Raw genomic sequence first — 15,498 nt, 5'->3', positions numbered from 1 at the left:
GTGTTTAACGTCCATCTAACACCTTTATGTCGGCTGCTTTTCAGTTTGGGCCTCTGCTACAGATTGTATACAGACAATAGCCAGTTCTTTTTTTCTGTAAAATCATCTTGGGCTCTTACCGCACAGTTCACATCACTATGTCTGACTTCAGTTAGGAGATAGCTTTGCCAAAATAAACTCTCTCTTAACAAAAAAAAGTCAGAGATTACCATTCTCTCTCATATTCCTGCTAATAACATGCCATGCACTTTGACTTTTGATGGGTACCAGATCTAGATTGCCAACTGGGTTCGAAATCTTGGGGTAATTTTAGAATCAGCTTTATTTATGCAATCTCACATGAAATCAGTAGGTAAAACATTGTTTGCCAAGCAAAGGGTTGGTCCCTCACTTAAAACCATTACTCAGCTCCATTGATTTCAGGACAGTTATTCAATCTTTAATCCAATCAGGACTCGACTGTTGTAACTCTCTTTATACTGGTTTACCATCCCGTACATTACGATCCTTCCAGATTATTCAGAATGCGGCCATATGAAGGCTGACGGGCACTAAAATGTAAGATCATATCACCCCGGTTCTTCACTAACTCTACTGGTAAATTAGCGGTCACCATTCTCAATTTAATAAAATTTACCTTGCTATGGCATCACAATCATGGCGATTCACACGCTTAAAACATAACAAAGACAAATTACACAAATGGCTCCAAATCGAAATATATATAGGAACTTATAATCTGCTTTCTGTCCGGCTTTCCATTAAACTTGTAACTTTCCCTCTCCCTTTTTCTGATTCACTGTATTTAAAGTTCAAGGTTCTTATTGAAAATATTGTTTTTTACGTTACGTTATGCTTTACACTCCTTGTTATTTGTAAACCGGGTTGATGTGATGCCTATCATGAAACTCGGTATAACAAAAAACAATAAATAAATAAATAAATAAATAAATAAATAAATAAAGCCTTGTTCCTTTGCTATTTATTGTCCCCTAAATTTGTTGGAAGAGCAGTGCCTTTAAGGCTTTTTTAAGAGATTGATATCATCCCCAGCATGTCATGTCTTACAAATGAGGTTCATTCCTGTCAAGGTATGCACAAAACAAACCCATTTGGAGAAAATGCCCCAAAGAAAAGGCCAATTTTTTCAACTTCCTCTTCATCCCCCCAACTCATTTTCCCTTTTTCAATCCCCGTCACCCTCACCCACCAGTCTTCCTTCCTCTCATTATCCCTGCCTCTCTCCTACCGTTCCCCCCCCCCCCCCTCCCCAATCTCTCACACTCAGTCCTTCCTCCATGGCCCTACCAGTCTCCATCTCTCACTCAGCTCCCCTTCCAGCTACCCCATTTGTTCCCACTAATTTCAATCCTCAATCCAGCCTCTGCCTCTCCTATCTCCTCCTCCACTCCCCACTTACTAGTCACTCCCACAGCCAAGCAACTATCCCCATCCTCATAGCAAATCAGTGAAGTTTCCTTCAGCTAGTCTCCCCCAGCTGACCTAAGTCAGCCATCACTTCCCCTCATCTTGCTGACACTGCAATTCCCATGTAACCAGGAGTTAGAAAATATTTGTGGTGGCCAGCAGCCAGTGTCTAGTTGCCCCTCAAAAGGGACCTGGAATCAGAGGCAGCCTTCATGGTTGCAAAGTCAGCAGCTCTCAATTGGGTTTTGTTTTTTTTGTTGTTTTTTTTTTAGGAGAATGTCTGGAGTTCAATGGAGCCATTGTTTACGCTTCTTCCAGCCACGCTAAGGACTGCTTGTGAGGATCATGATGCTTGGCGGTGCGAACCTGGACGTTTGTGGCAGAGACAGCATTGAACTTCAGAAGAGGAGGGCCTGTGGCAATGATAAGAACTGGGCCATGAAGATGAGACTGGAAGCTGGTGGCAGCAAGGGGAGCTGCTCACTTTTGAGACCACCATGATCCCGGAAGTGGCAGCTGCACAACAGTGGGGAGGCGGGGCTCATGCCGTACTACTAATTTCTTCAGCTGCATATGCTGTTCACACGCCACCTCTTTCCATTGGCTTACACAGTAATTCACACCACCGCTTCCTTCCTTGTGCTGCATGGCTGTTGACAGAGTCCTCCTCTCATTGGCTCACACGGCTACTGCCGCCACTCCTCCACCCTATGGCTGCTCAGGCTGATGATTCCATCCATGTTCCAGCTGTTGCTGCTAGCAGCATTGAAAGAGCTGCATTTTCAGGATCAGGGAAGCACATGCAACTTGCTAGATGCTGGTTGGCCACCCCTGCCTAGCCTCATTAGAATTTTTCAACACCATTATAAATCAATTAGCAAGTGGTTAACTCCAACTGTCTGTCCAGAGGTACCATAACTTTCCTGAAGTAAATCGGGTACCGGATTTCCTGTGAAGATCAACTATGGTCTTAAAATGTATGCTATTGAAATTCACCCCAAAAGGGCTGGATTTATCATGTAAGTACTTCTAGGCACAGGGGCAGGGGGAGGGACCCTCTCCAAGAATGCAGGAGGATTGGGTTTTTCCTGCAAATATGTACCATGCTGAAAGGGGTGCCTCTTTCTCTGTCACTATGGCACTATCTCACAAGCAGGACTCAGCCTGAGCAGTCCTGCTCTCTTAAAGGTACACATGTAAACTGAAGTTTATAGTATTCTGAATGCTGCCGACCTGACACCCTGACAATCGGGCCGATACAGTATAGTGCACTCCGACGGAGCGCACTGTTAACCCGCCATTGGATGCGCATTTTTGACACGCTAGCGTTACCCCTTATTCAGTAAGGGGCCGAAAAGCATCCAATCCCCCGAATCTATTAGCGCCTGCAACATGCAAATGCATGTTGATGGCCCTATTAGGTATTCCCGCGCGATTCAGAAAACAAAATGTGCAGCCAAGCCACACATTTTGCTTTCAGAAATTAGTGCCTACCCAATGGTAGGCGCTAATTTCTTCGGGCACCGGGAAAGTGCACAGAAAAGCAGTATGCACCTGCATATGTGGCCAACAACACATCCTCTGACAAAGACCTGGATGTATTTTGGAAGTCTGCAGCTGTTCCTATCCCACAGACAGCAGAGACAGCATTAATTTCAATTAACAAGGTGACAGACTCTGCTGAGTGATGCTGAGCCCAGCTTCCCCATACATAAGCTTCTTGAGACTTTCTCAAGAAATTTTAAAAAGGATAGTTGCATTGTATTTCAATTGAAAGGAAAGGAGACATTTCACAGTTAAAAGTATGTAATTTATAGGTCTTTACTAAATAAATAGCTGATTTTTATACATGGTAAATTTTGTATTTGTGTATAGTTTGTTTTAAAACAATATTTAATGTGAAAGGTTTTCAATGAAAACAAAGAACTTTTTTTTGCAAAATGAGATGTGAAACTTGTGGCAGAATTTTGAAAAATCTGCCACAAAATTTGTAAACTCTTGCTCTAGATTGGGGGTACGCAACTCCCCAGTCCATGAGAACTGCAAACCAGTCAGGTTTTACAGCATATCCCTAATGAATATGCACCAGAATTTGCTGCAGACGGGAGCTTTCACACCCTGCATTCGCGTATAATATTGAACCCAAAATAACACATACAAAAAAACCCCAAAAAAACCCAACAGATTGCACGGAAAACACAGCTTAGAAGAAATCTGCTCAGCAAACACCTTCCTACCCTAGGCGTGCACACTCCTTGCCCAACCAGCCTTTTGCTGTGGCTTTCAGGAGGCAGCAAACCCGATTGCCAGCTAAGACTGGATTGGCTACTCGAGCTGCCAATCGTTCCACCTCCCGCGTTTCCTTGGCAACCTGTGCATCCCAACAAGCTTTTAGCAGGAGCTGATCCGCCCAGCTCGACCCGGAATCTTTACGGTTTAATTAGTTTTAAGCGTTGCCGCGCTCAGAAGAAAAATCCACGCCGGACACAGAGCAGGCTGAAAGAGTGAGTGACGGGTTGGATGTTTAGTGCTGTCTCGAGGTTTTTGCATACGCCTGATAGCGTTCACTTAATATTAATACTTTGAACATGGTGGGCGGAATGCTGGCTGTCTTTCCAGAGCAGACTTTAGGCTGCAGCACCGAACTGTTGCGCTCCCTCTGCTGTTTACTACTTCTTCAGGGTCACTGCAGTTTCCTGCTTCCTTATGTCAGGCCGGCAGTGCTAGGTCAGTGCAGCCTCCTCTACTCTCTTGACAACAGTGCTGGACAGGTGTCAGTGTCTGACCCCTCTGGCTCTCCTCCTTTTCCTTTGGTCCTGTGCTCTGATTCCTCTCCCATTTTCCCTTTGTTTAAGGCCATCCTTTGGGGCGGGAAGACAGAGAAAGAACACCTTACAAAATCAATCCACTTATATCTATTAGATACTCGACCAGCAGCTTATATTTGTGCATTTTGTTTTCTTAGTACTCTGAATCCCAGTTTTCAGTTGTTTATTATTTTTTTGTAACTTTGTTTTTAGGAATGTAACCCCATGCCTGGTTGCAGGCCGGTGCTAGGTTTTTTGCTGTCCTGTGTGAACAATTACTGTGCTGCCCCCCCCCCCCCCCTTCATTCATTCTGTGTCCCAGGCCAACCAAAAAAAAAAAACCCAGCACCCCTCAGTGATACAAACTTTAAAAACTGACCCCCCCCCCCCCTGGTACCAATGACTGGTGCAAGGGTATTAGGTGCCCCAGGTGAACCTTATAGCCTTGCACAATGTGCCTCCCCCGCCCCAATCCACACATGGTTAAGAGTTATGCATTTATATTTTACTTGAAAAATATCAAAGTACAGTATTCTGAGGTAAAAATATCACTTACATTACATTTACGTGCATTGCTGTGATGCCAACCAGAAATCCCTGCAAAAAAAGCACACCTGGACCCATATAGTATTTGGCCTATTGTGATGTGTGTTGGATGTAGACTTGACTCTCTGAAAGCCCGAGTACACTAATACACTTCCTATTAGGAGAATGCCTCACCTCAGTCACACATGCAGAACATAAACAGACCCTAACCAGAATAGAGCAACCATAAAATAGAAATACAAATGAGCAGTCAAAAACTGAACTGGAAACTTCAAGATACCAGACACTCTATGCAGTGCAACAATGAAAAAACAGAACCATCATTATTCCTCAAACATCAACCAATAAAATCAAGAAATAAAATAAATACATAATCATAATACAAAAAACATACTAATAATATTATTTCAAAAAAAGCTGATGAATAAAAGATCAAATAATTAAAAACTCGTATATAAATTTTTTAAAATGTCCCAAACACCGATAAAATATTTCAAAACTGCAGATACAGCAAATAATACCTGAAAAATAAAACTGAAAAGGATTTAAAAAATTCACACTCGCCATACCTGGGAACATTTGATTTTGTGAAGTAGTGGGAGTGGGATGCACAAACTTTCTTCTCTCTTTCTTTTATACACACACACACACACACACATACGCTCCCTCTCAGACAAAACCACAGATGTCTCCAACTCTTCTTTGGTTGGGATTTACCAGCAGCCCCAGGCCCTGATCTTCATTTCAGCTTCTGACAGGTTGAAATCCACCTGCACCCCCATTTTCTTTCTCCCTCACACACACACACACACACACCCATCCCATGCAGCCTCCCATTCATTCACACACACATACACATCACATGCAGCCTCCCATTCACACACACACACATACACATCACATGCAGCCTCCATTCATACACACACACACACACACACACATACACATCACAGACAGCCTCCTTTCATACACACACACATATACACATATGCAGCCCAGGTGCAGGCAGTCTCCCATTCATACACCCACTCATTTCAGGCAGCCTCCCTTTCACACACAGACACACACACTCATCACAGGCAGCCTCCCATTCATTCACACACACATACATTCATTCCTCCTCCGCTGCCCTGCTGCCTGCCTGTACCTTTTACTTTGTGGAGAGCAGCATTCTGCAGCTCCTCTTCCTGTGCTGGCATCGCGGTAATTCAACACTCGTGGTACTAGCACTTCATGTATTCTCATCTCGCAAGAATGCAGGAAATTGTAGCACCGCAAGTGTTCAATATCGCCGGGCCAGCACCGGAGAAGGAGCTGCAAAAGGGCTTCCTCTGCTGTAGCCTTCTCTTCTGCTGCAGAGCAGGTCCACCAACGGCACCACGGATCTCCTGCCACTGGTGGGATCGGGTCCATCGGCAGCACCACGAGCCTCCTCTTCTGCCGTCAGTAGGATCGGGTCCACCGGCAGCACCACGGGCCTTCTCTTCTGCCGTCAGTAGGATCGGGTCCACCGGCAGCAGCACGGGCCTCCTTTTCTTCCGCCGCCGGTGTGATCGGGTGCACTGGTGGCAGCATGGGCTTCTCCCTGCTCCCATCGCCGCCCCACCGGGTGTGTGCCACCCTATGCAATTGCACGGTTTGCATACCCGGTGGTGCCGGGCCTGCCTGGGTGCAGATTGCTACCCATTGGGGCCATAAAAGTATTTACTCTTCGAGGCTGGAAACTTACCAGGCTAGCTTGAACACATTCGCTTTATTTCAAGGCCTGCATTCTTTATCGAGTGAGGTGGGAAGATTACATCCCTAGGCTCCCCCGAGTACTAAAGGTGACCCTTTGTGTCCTTGTTCTTGTTCCTGGGAGAGGGGTACTTGTATATCCCAGTGTGTGCTAGATGTGCCATATAAAACCATTGGAGCCACCATGTTAATGTCCAAATGAAAGTCTTTACTGTTGAAAATGCGTAAAGGACGGCACAGCAAATTAATCCAACAGCACTACAGAGTCTTTTACTTTTACAGTCTCCTCCTCAGTCTGTGCAGGAATGTCTGACACCAGAGCCAGGAGAACATCTACTTTCCAGGGCTTGGAAAAAAATAGAATCCCCAGGCGGACACGGTCTCCTTTAGATGGGCAGATCACTCCTCTAGCGGGCCAGAAAATACAAAGTTACTGTCTCTGCACAGAGAGAGAAATTTGCTCTCTCCCAGGGTTTTGAAGAAAACACCAGCTGGGTGTCCTCAGTGATCTTAGACCTCCCTTTACTCACATATGATTTTCTGGACTTATTTGTTTCTTATGCAGTCTTTTTATCTCTTTGTTCTGGATCCCTGATGGGAAAGACCCTCCTAAAGCAGGCAGCTCTCTGTGTTTAAGTCAGGAAGGAAGGGCAGCCAGAACTTCCTCCTGGATCTTGAAATCATCTTTTTTTCCAGTAACTGAAACATAGAAACATAGAAATGATGGCAGAAGAAGACCAAACGGCCCATCCAGTCTGTCCAGCAAGCTTTCGCACTTTTTTTTTCTCATACTTATCTGTTACTCTTGGCCCTAAGTAACCTTTTGGTTCTATTTCCCTTCCATCCCCGCCATTAATGTAGAGAGCAGTGTTGGAACTGCATCCAAGTGAAATAGCTTAATTAGTTAGGGGTATTAACCGCCGCAATAAGCAAACTACACCCATGCTTATTTGTTTACCCAGACTATGTAATTCAGTCCTTGGTTGTTGTCTGTATAGATCCCCTTTTCTTCATTCCCCCCTGCCGTTGAAGCAGAGAGCAATGCTGGATATGCATTGAAAGTGAAGTTATCAGTCTTTCTCCCCTGCCATTGAAGCAGAGAGCTATGCTGGATATGCATGAAGTATCAGACTTTCTCCCCTGCCGTTGAAGCAGAGAGCTATGCTGGATATGCATTGAAAGTTAAGTATCGGTCTTTCTCCCCTGCCATTGAAGCAGAGAGCTACGCTGGATATGCATTGAAAGTGAAGTATCGGTCTTTCTCCCCTGCCATTGAAGCAGAGAGCTATGCTGGATATGCATGAAGTATCAGTCTTTCTCCCCTGCCGTTGAAGCAGAGCTATGCTGGATATGCATTGAAAGTTAAGTATCGGTCTTTCTCCCCTGCCGTTGAAGCAGAGAGCTATGCTGGATATGCATTGAAAGTGAAATATCAGCCTTTCTCCTCTGCCGTTGAAGCAGAGAGCTACGCTGGATATGCGTGAAGTATTAGTCTTTCTCCTCCCATTGAAGCAGAGAGCTATGCTTGATATGCTTTGAAAGTGAAGTATCAGGCTTATTTGGTTTGGGGTAGTAACTGCCGTAAAGCAAGCTACTCCCTGCTTTTTTGTGAATGCAAATCCTTTTTTCCAGATTTCCTCTTGCCGTTGAAGCTTAGAGCAATGTTGGAGTTGCATTAACCGTGTATATGTTTATTGAATAAGGGTATTATCTCCAGGTAGTAGCTGACATTCCCACGAGCCACCCTCTCTTCATTCCCATCCTCTAGACTTTATGGATCCACAGTGTTTATCCCACACCCCTTTGAAGTCCTTCACAGTTCTGGTCTTCACCATTTCCTCCGGAAGAGCATTCCAGGCATCCACCACCCTCTCCATGAAGAAATACTTCCTGACATTGGTTCTGAGTCTTCCTCCCTGGAGTTTTGAATCTGCTGATTTTTTTTCCAACGGAAAAGGTTTGTCGTTATCTTTGGATCATTAAAACCTTTCAAGTATCTGAAAGTCTGTATCATATCACCCCTGCTCCTCCTTTCCTCCAGGGTGTACATATTTAGATTCTTCAATCTATCCTCATAAGTCATTCGATGAAGACCATCCACCTTTTTGGTCGCCCTTCTCTGGACTGCTTCCATCCTGAATGTAACTCCGGAGTTTCTCCTTGCAGCAGGTCACTGGCACCACCTTCCTCATGGAGGCTATGGAGCGCAGGACTTCCCTAATCTGCACCGCCCCAGACACAGAGTTCCCCATACCCTGAGCCCAGGTGGTGTACAGGCTCTCGCCAGGCTCCTAGCACTCAAAATATTAAGTCCAAAAATTATACCCGGAGGGAAGATCCAAACCAGCCAGTGAGTGGACTGGAAAGGAAAGCCCTCCCCACCCTGGTCAGGACGTCCAAGCAGGGCTTGCCCGACTCTTCTTACTGGGCCTGAAAACACTGAAGATAAGCTCCTAATTACCTCTTAACTTTGAACAAACCAAAAGGGATTGTCTCCCAAGCTCTCTGCAGGAAGCTGCTATATAGACTCACAAGGGGGATGGCCATTCCAGACTCCTCCAAGGGAGGGGCTGTATTTATTTTTTGAGTAATCTGTTTATTAACTTTTCCGCATAATACAAACATAACCCAACATGTACATCTTATTCATAGAGCTTATTATCTAGTCCATGTAACCATAACCATAACCATTGGGCCCCGGGAGACCGCAAACGATACAACATATGACTCATCTAGTCGGTTCATCCCTGTAGTGCATAGAGCTCTTTTCCCAGGCTAAGGGCCGTGGGTAATCCGGGGAATCCTTAGTACCAGGGAATATACTAAGCCATTCTGGTCCTCTGCCTCTCAGCACCCTAGCCCACTCCTCCCCCCCCCCCCCTGCACCCCCCCCCTCCATCACCCCCCACCCCCATAATTTTCATGAATCTGCGCCAGGTAGTGAGGTTGTCAGTCGTTCCTACCCTTTAGGCTTTGGGATTAATATAATCAAGAAACGGCCGCCGAGACACCAATCTCTGTTCCCTACTAGTTTCCGGTTTATCTTGTACCATATGATATTCATGCGTGCATAAGTTGATCAGTCTTTTGAGCCACTGTTCAAAGCCTGGATCCCCCAACCAGCCATTTAAGATAACCTCTTTCCCCATGAGGGCTGCTTTATTAATGAACTCCTGCACTTCCTTTTTATTTGACACGGGTGGCGTCCATACTCCAAAGAGCCAGGTGTTAGGATCTATCGGGAGTTCCCAGGGGCTGTATTTAATTGGAAATCTCCCCCAACAACCATCCTGCACTAATCTAGCTGACACCTGAGAACTCGGGGCTTAATGGTAGCGTGACTGTAGGGTTCGCTACAGTGAGATTAGTTTTATTTATTTATTCATTTGTTTACCATTTATATTTGGGTCTGTTCCAGTGGCAAAGACCCTTCTAGGCTGTGGACTTTGAAAAGCTTGGACTATGTTACCAATCAGCTGCCATCAGGAGAGAACACCATTATCCTAGTAATAGTCAACCAGTGTTAACGCTCAGTGGTCCACGGACTATTTCCACAGACCGTCGCTCTCACCTCCAGCCCGGCCTGAGCAGATGCACCCATGTCCCAGCGCAAGGAGCAAGTCCCTGCATACCATGCTGCCACCTGCAGCGGAAGTGCTACCAGCCGATTCAGCTTCAGGCCACCTGGCCTCGTGGCAAAGACGCCACCGATGAGGCTCAAGGCAGCTCATCCTCCTTAGGCCCATGCGCGTGCCCCTGCTCTAAATTATTATTATTATTTTTTTTTTTAATTTAAAGTTTTTTATTAAGCATAGTACCGTTAAACAGTGAGTCGCTCATACAGGTATAAGTGAACATTGTACAGGTGGTTTATCAGAAACAGCAAGGCATGAACAACATAGTTACCCATTAACCAACAACCCCTGCTCTAAATTTAAAGGGACTGCAGTGGGAAAAGCCCCACAGCCCCTTTTGATGAGCTCACTGCCCTGGGCTTTTAAAAGGCCACTTCTGCTGATGCTTCGGGCCTCAGCAATAGGTCGTCTCCTTCGAGAAGTGCATTGCCTCAGCGTTTCTGGTTCCTGACTTCTGTTCCTGATTCCTGATTTCTGCTGTGTTGCTGAGTTCCTGTGTCTTGTTCCTGGTTCCGTTGGCAGTCTGGTTCGTCTTGAGTTCTTGTCTTCCTGGTCAGTCTTCCTCATCTTTCTTCAGTGTCCCTCCTTGCACCTGCAGTCCCTCATCCTTCTCTTTGTTCCTTTTCTCTTCGGAATTGACTTCTGGCTTGACCTTGGATTGGACCTTGTCGCTGCTTGAACTCCACCTGGCGCGACCTCTGCCTGAACCTCGACTCAGAGAACTCTGCCTGCATTGACCACAGCCTGAACCTGACTCTGATTGCCTGCTGCCTGCCCTGACTGCTGCTTGACCTGACTCTGCTTTCCTTTATTATGCTGGCTCACAACATCTTCCATGTGATGATCTTCACTTCCACAGAGGCCCACGCCTAACTCCAGCCAGCCTCGGCACCCGAGAGCTCAACCTAAGGGGAACAAGGGCTGGTATTGGTGAAGCTCCAGTTGAGCCTCTGCTCCGGCCAGTTCCACCTCCCAATAATGAGGACCTGCAGGGCTCCTCCCTGTGCGTAGCGCCAACCTCATTTCGGTCCAAGGGAACAATTCTACAAGAACCACTTAACTAAAGTGGTTCTGTCCACAGTTACCCACGATAGATGAAACTGCCCGAGCTCTCTCTAGACAGGTGTTCTGATTCCATGGCCTCCCAAATAACATCATCCAAACTAACGGACCCAATTAATCTCCCACATTTAGAAAGAGATATGCTGCCTATTGGATATCAAAATCTGTGTCTCCACTCCTTGGTATCCCCAAACTGAAGGACAGAGAGAGTCAACCAGATATTTATTTACAGTGTTTGGTTGATCACATTTTTTATCACCTTTCCAAATGTAACCAAAGATGATTTATAAAAAATATAGGATATAATAATAAAACAGTGTGTACACAATAAATAAAATACAATCCATAAATGTAAACAGCTCGACAAAGACTGACTATAAATAATATTAAAATATCCTCAAAACAGCAACATAAAGTACCCGGGCATAAAATAAACTCATAAGAAAACTGCTGTCCAACATAGTTCTGTCCAAAGTATCTTTGCAGTTTTATAAATTACCATCGAGTTGACTGTGTTACGCTTTTGCCTTTATTTAGAATTTGCTTGCAATATCTTTGTGCATTTATCTACTCGCATGACCTCCTCCTTTGCCAGGTATGGGTTTCCTTCTTAATTCCACCCCTAATTGCTTATGGATACTTTGGTCTCAGCAACTACACATATTACCAAGGAACTACATCAGATACAGGATGAATTAACAGGGCAATTGGAGGCCAACAAGATGACTTACAAACACCAAGTGGATTGAAAGAGGCAGAAGTGTCTGTAATATGTAGGAGGCCTGAAGGTAGGACTGGTGGTGAAACATCTGAAATCTATGCTGCATTCATATCATAAACTTGGATTATTGTATTTTGAGCAATGTCCTATTAAGAGATTAATCCTGTGACCTTTGAACTACAGCTACCTTGATTCCTCTGGATACACTCAGAATTTCATGTCTGTTGAAAATCTTCACAGACATAGACACCTCCACCACCAGTTCAGATTCAGGGGGTCAAACAGTGCATATTAAAAGCCATTCTTGATTCAAAAAAGAACCTGGAACAAGCTAGTGTACCTGTTAGATCGGGAAGGCTATGATCCAGAGGATTTTTTTTTCCTGGGAGCCTGTAAAAAAATATATATACCTTTCACAGATAATATTCCCACAATCCAAGCCCAGTGACCTGGAGGTCACCCCTAGGTGTAGGAGAGTGATGGGAGATAATTAGGGTGAGACCCTTACCAGGGTATGAATTTAGGACAGCTCCAGGAAAAGAACCAAAAGTCCTAGCCAGTGTCAAAGTTGGAATGACAAAGGACTTCAACAAGCAAAGCCTAGAACAATGCCCCAAGAATCAGGATTGGCTGAGGTTCAATGAAAAGAGGTTGCTGAGAATCAGGAAGTTGGATAGCTTACCTTTTTAACATAATCTTAAGTTAAAATCGTGCATTCTGATTAACTGGGGAAGGTTGACTTTCGTTGAGGATACTTTAAATTAATAGCCAACTGATTAACTGAATATTTAAAAAAAATAGTGTTCTTCATTTTTTTAAACAAAGAATTAGGAGAATCCAGTTACTGAAAATTGGGGCAATTCCAGCAAAACAGGACTTGTTTGATCAGTTTTACAGATTAATTAGCTTTAGTCTAAAATGTTTTCTTGACTTTAGCACCATGCAGTCTATTAAGGTCATAAGTTGCTAGGTGGCACAAAATGAGAGCTGGTTCATTAGAGAAACAATGTTATTTATCTGCAGCTAAATTCAACCATATGAGCTCTGTTTGTGAGCATTATTCATTTATGACTATGATTTATTGTAACCTGGAAGTGCTGAGTCAAACATCCATAAAGCACAGAGCTAGCAGATTGTCAAACAATGCATCTTGCTACATCATCCCTTTAATGCTTCCTACTATAAGTATTACTAGAAAACTATAATATCCTTTAAGCAGAGATCTCTAACATCCATTGAGGTAAGGTATTAGTGCAGGCTGGATACTAGTTTTAAAATAGAGAGGTAAGCACAAAAAATTATCAGTTTACACAAGCTGACCTTTGAGGAAAGGTTAAATGAGCTGGGTTTGGTATAGAAGAGAAGCAGATGGGTGACCGTCTTGAAATACTTAAATGCAAGGCTGGTGGAAGCACTAAGTGGACTAGGCTGCCATGTAGAGAACCACCATCCGGGGGTGCAGCATCGGCATGGTCTCTCCTTCTTCTCGCCCGCATGGACTGTGGCACATCCTGAGCAGGCAGGAAGGAGAGACCACTCTGGTGCCTGCAGAGGCAGAAAGAAGAAGAGCACATCCTTGCCACAGGGTGGTATTGGCCCCAGCCTGTGCAGCAGGGAAGAGCAGGAGGAGCAGCATCATGGTCCAGGGCCAGAACAATGGTGCAGCAACTGAGCAGCACGGCTCCTGCCCACTCAGGAAGCAGTAGCATCAGCCCCAGACCCTGCTCAGCTGTAGGACGTGGACCAGGAGGCAGAGATGCATCAGCCCCAGCAGACCTGAAGAAAAAGGAAAAGCACTGTGGACCACCGGGGCTGTTGGGCTGTGAGTGAGAGAGCACGTCTGTATGTGAGTGTGTGTATGAGGCCATGTGTGTGTGTGTGTGCATATATGAGAGAGAGGTAATTTATTTATTTAAAACATTTATATTCCGCCTATCAAACTTTCTAGGTTGTTTACAATAAAATAATAATAATAGACATACATTGATGACCAATTAAAACACAATAAAATATACATCAAACCATAACATCATAAAACAGAATATATATAATCTAAAAAAATAATTAAAAAAATAAAATATAAAATATAATAAAATAAAAAATACAAAGGAAAATCTTTAGTTACCATTTCACAGCTAGATTAAACCATAAGCCGGAATAAATCTCCATAATAATTTCCTCTTTGATTATAATTTTGCTGCAAAAATAGACAATGCACAGGGATAGATCACTTTCAAAACATCATATGCTAGAGAACACCGAAAGCCTGCCAGATGGTCATCAATACACTATGTTAAATTATGTACCTAATTAAATAAAAAAGTTTTAACCATCTTTCTAAACTTTAGTAGGGAAGTCTCTTTCTTAATTTCAATAGAGAGAGCATTCCTTAACAGAGGACCTTGCTCTACTTGATCAATTAAAAACATGAGTGTTGGGGCTGTGAAAAGGAATGTCACCGTGAGTAATTTTGAAATCTTAGAAATCCTAATGGAAAGGCAAGCAGCTTTGGACAGACAGGAGGGTCCATTGGTCTTTTTCTGCAAATCATCTGCCAAGTTATTGTGTAAAGCAAAAGTTTAATTGACTGCATTCTTAGAGCATTGGACCGATAACCTAAACATCCCAGTGTTGAGGAAGTGACCTTCCTAGAAATAATGCCCATATGACCAGCCTCTGAAGTGTCAATATTTCCTCTTCTATTCATATGACTGTTTAAGGTCTGTAGTGACTCAGAAAGTTGAAGTAATTGCAAGCATTCAATCTGAATCTATTTTTAGGGCTAGGAAAGAAGAAGTCAGCAATGCCTTTTTCTTTGCTTTTTGAGATCTCTATAGCTCTCTACGCTGTGTGTTCCTAGGTACCTAAGTATCTGAATGTAATCTGCTTTGAAGTGCTCGACAAAGCGGAATATACATCAAATAAATAAATAGCCTCACTGACCCAAGATCCTAGTGGAATGATAAACTCCCAGTATTTTCAAATTGTGCATGTTGTTTGCAGTGTACATGGACATTTGTAGTGTACATTCTTGTAGCTGATTTTGAAAGAGAAACCACCCACTTTGTTTCCCTTTAAAATTTTAGTAGCCGCAGAGTGTAAGCATGCTAAAAGCGGCTGCGTCCTTTGCGCCCGCTCTTTGGGGTAGATTTTATAAAAGTACGCCAGATTTTGATAGATACACGCGTAGCTGCGCATATCTTTTAAAATCCGGGGTCAGCGTGCGCAAGGCTGCGCAAAATCGTCAGCCTGCGCGCGCTGAGCCGCGCAGCCTGCCTCCGTTCCCTCCGGGGCCGCTCCGAAATCGGAGCGGCCTCGGAGGGAACTTTCCTTCCACCCCTCCCCCGCACCTTCCCCTCCCTTCCCCTAACTAACCCGCCCCTCGGCTCTAACTAATTCTCCCCCTACCTTTATTGCGAAAGTTACGCCTGCCCGAGGCAGGCGTAACTTGCATGGGCCGGCTGCCGGCGCGCCATGGTCCGGTCCGGGAGCTGGTCCGGAGGCCGCGGCCATGCCCCCGGAACGCCCCCGATGCCACGACACACCCCCGACACGCCCCCCC

General features: G+C 44.6%; 1 protein-coding gene across 2 annotated transcripts in view; it reads left to right on the top strand.

Moving 5' to 3' along the window:
* Nucleotides 1-3,810: 3,810 nt before the first annotated feature.
* Nucleotides 3,811-15,498, top strand: part of WDR63 (WD repeat domain 63) — a 131,332-nt gene continuing 119,644 nt past the window's right edge. For both annotated transcript variants that reach the window (XM_029618353.1, XM_029618352.1), the window contains exon 1: nt 3,811-3,932. The gene's annotated coding sequence lies outside the window, so the exon portion shown is untranslated. The remainder of the gene's footprint in view (nt 3,933-15,498) is intronic.

This window comes from Rhinatrema bivittatum, chromosome 10, assembly GCF_901001135.1.
Source record: "Rhinatrema bivittatum chromosome 10, aRhiBiv1.1, whole genome shotgun sequence".
In the NCBI taxonomy this organism is placed as follows: Eukaryota; Metazoa; Chordata; class Amphibia; order Gymnophiona; family Rhinatrematidae; genus Rhinatrema; species Rhinatrema bivittatum.
Note: the sequence above shows the minus strand (reverse complement) of the source record. Positions and strands in the feature narration are given on the sequence as shown.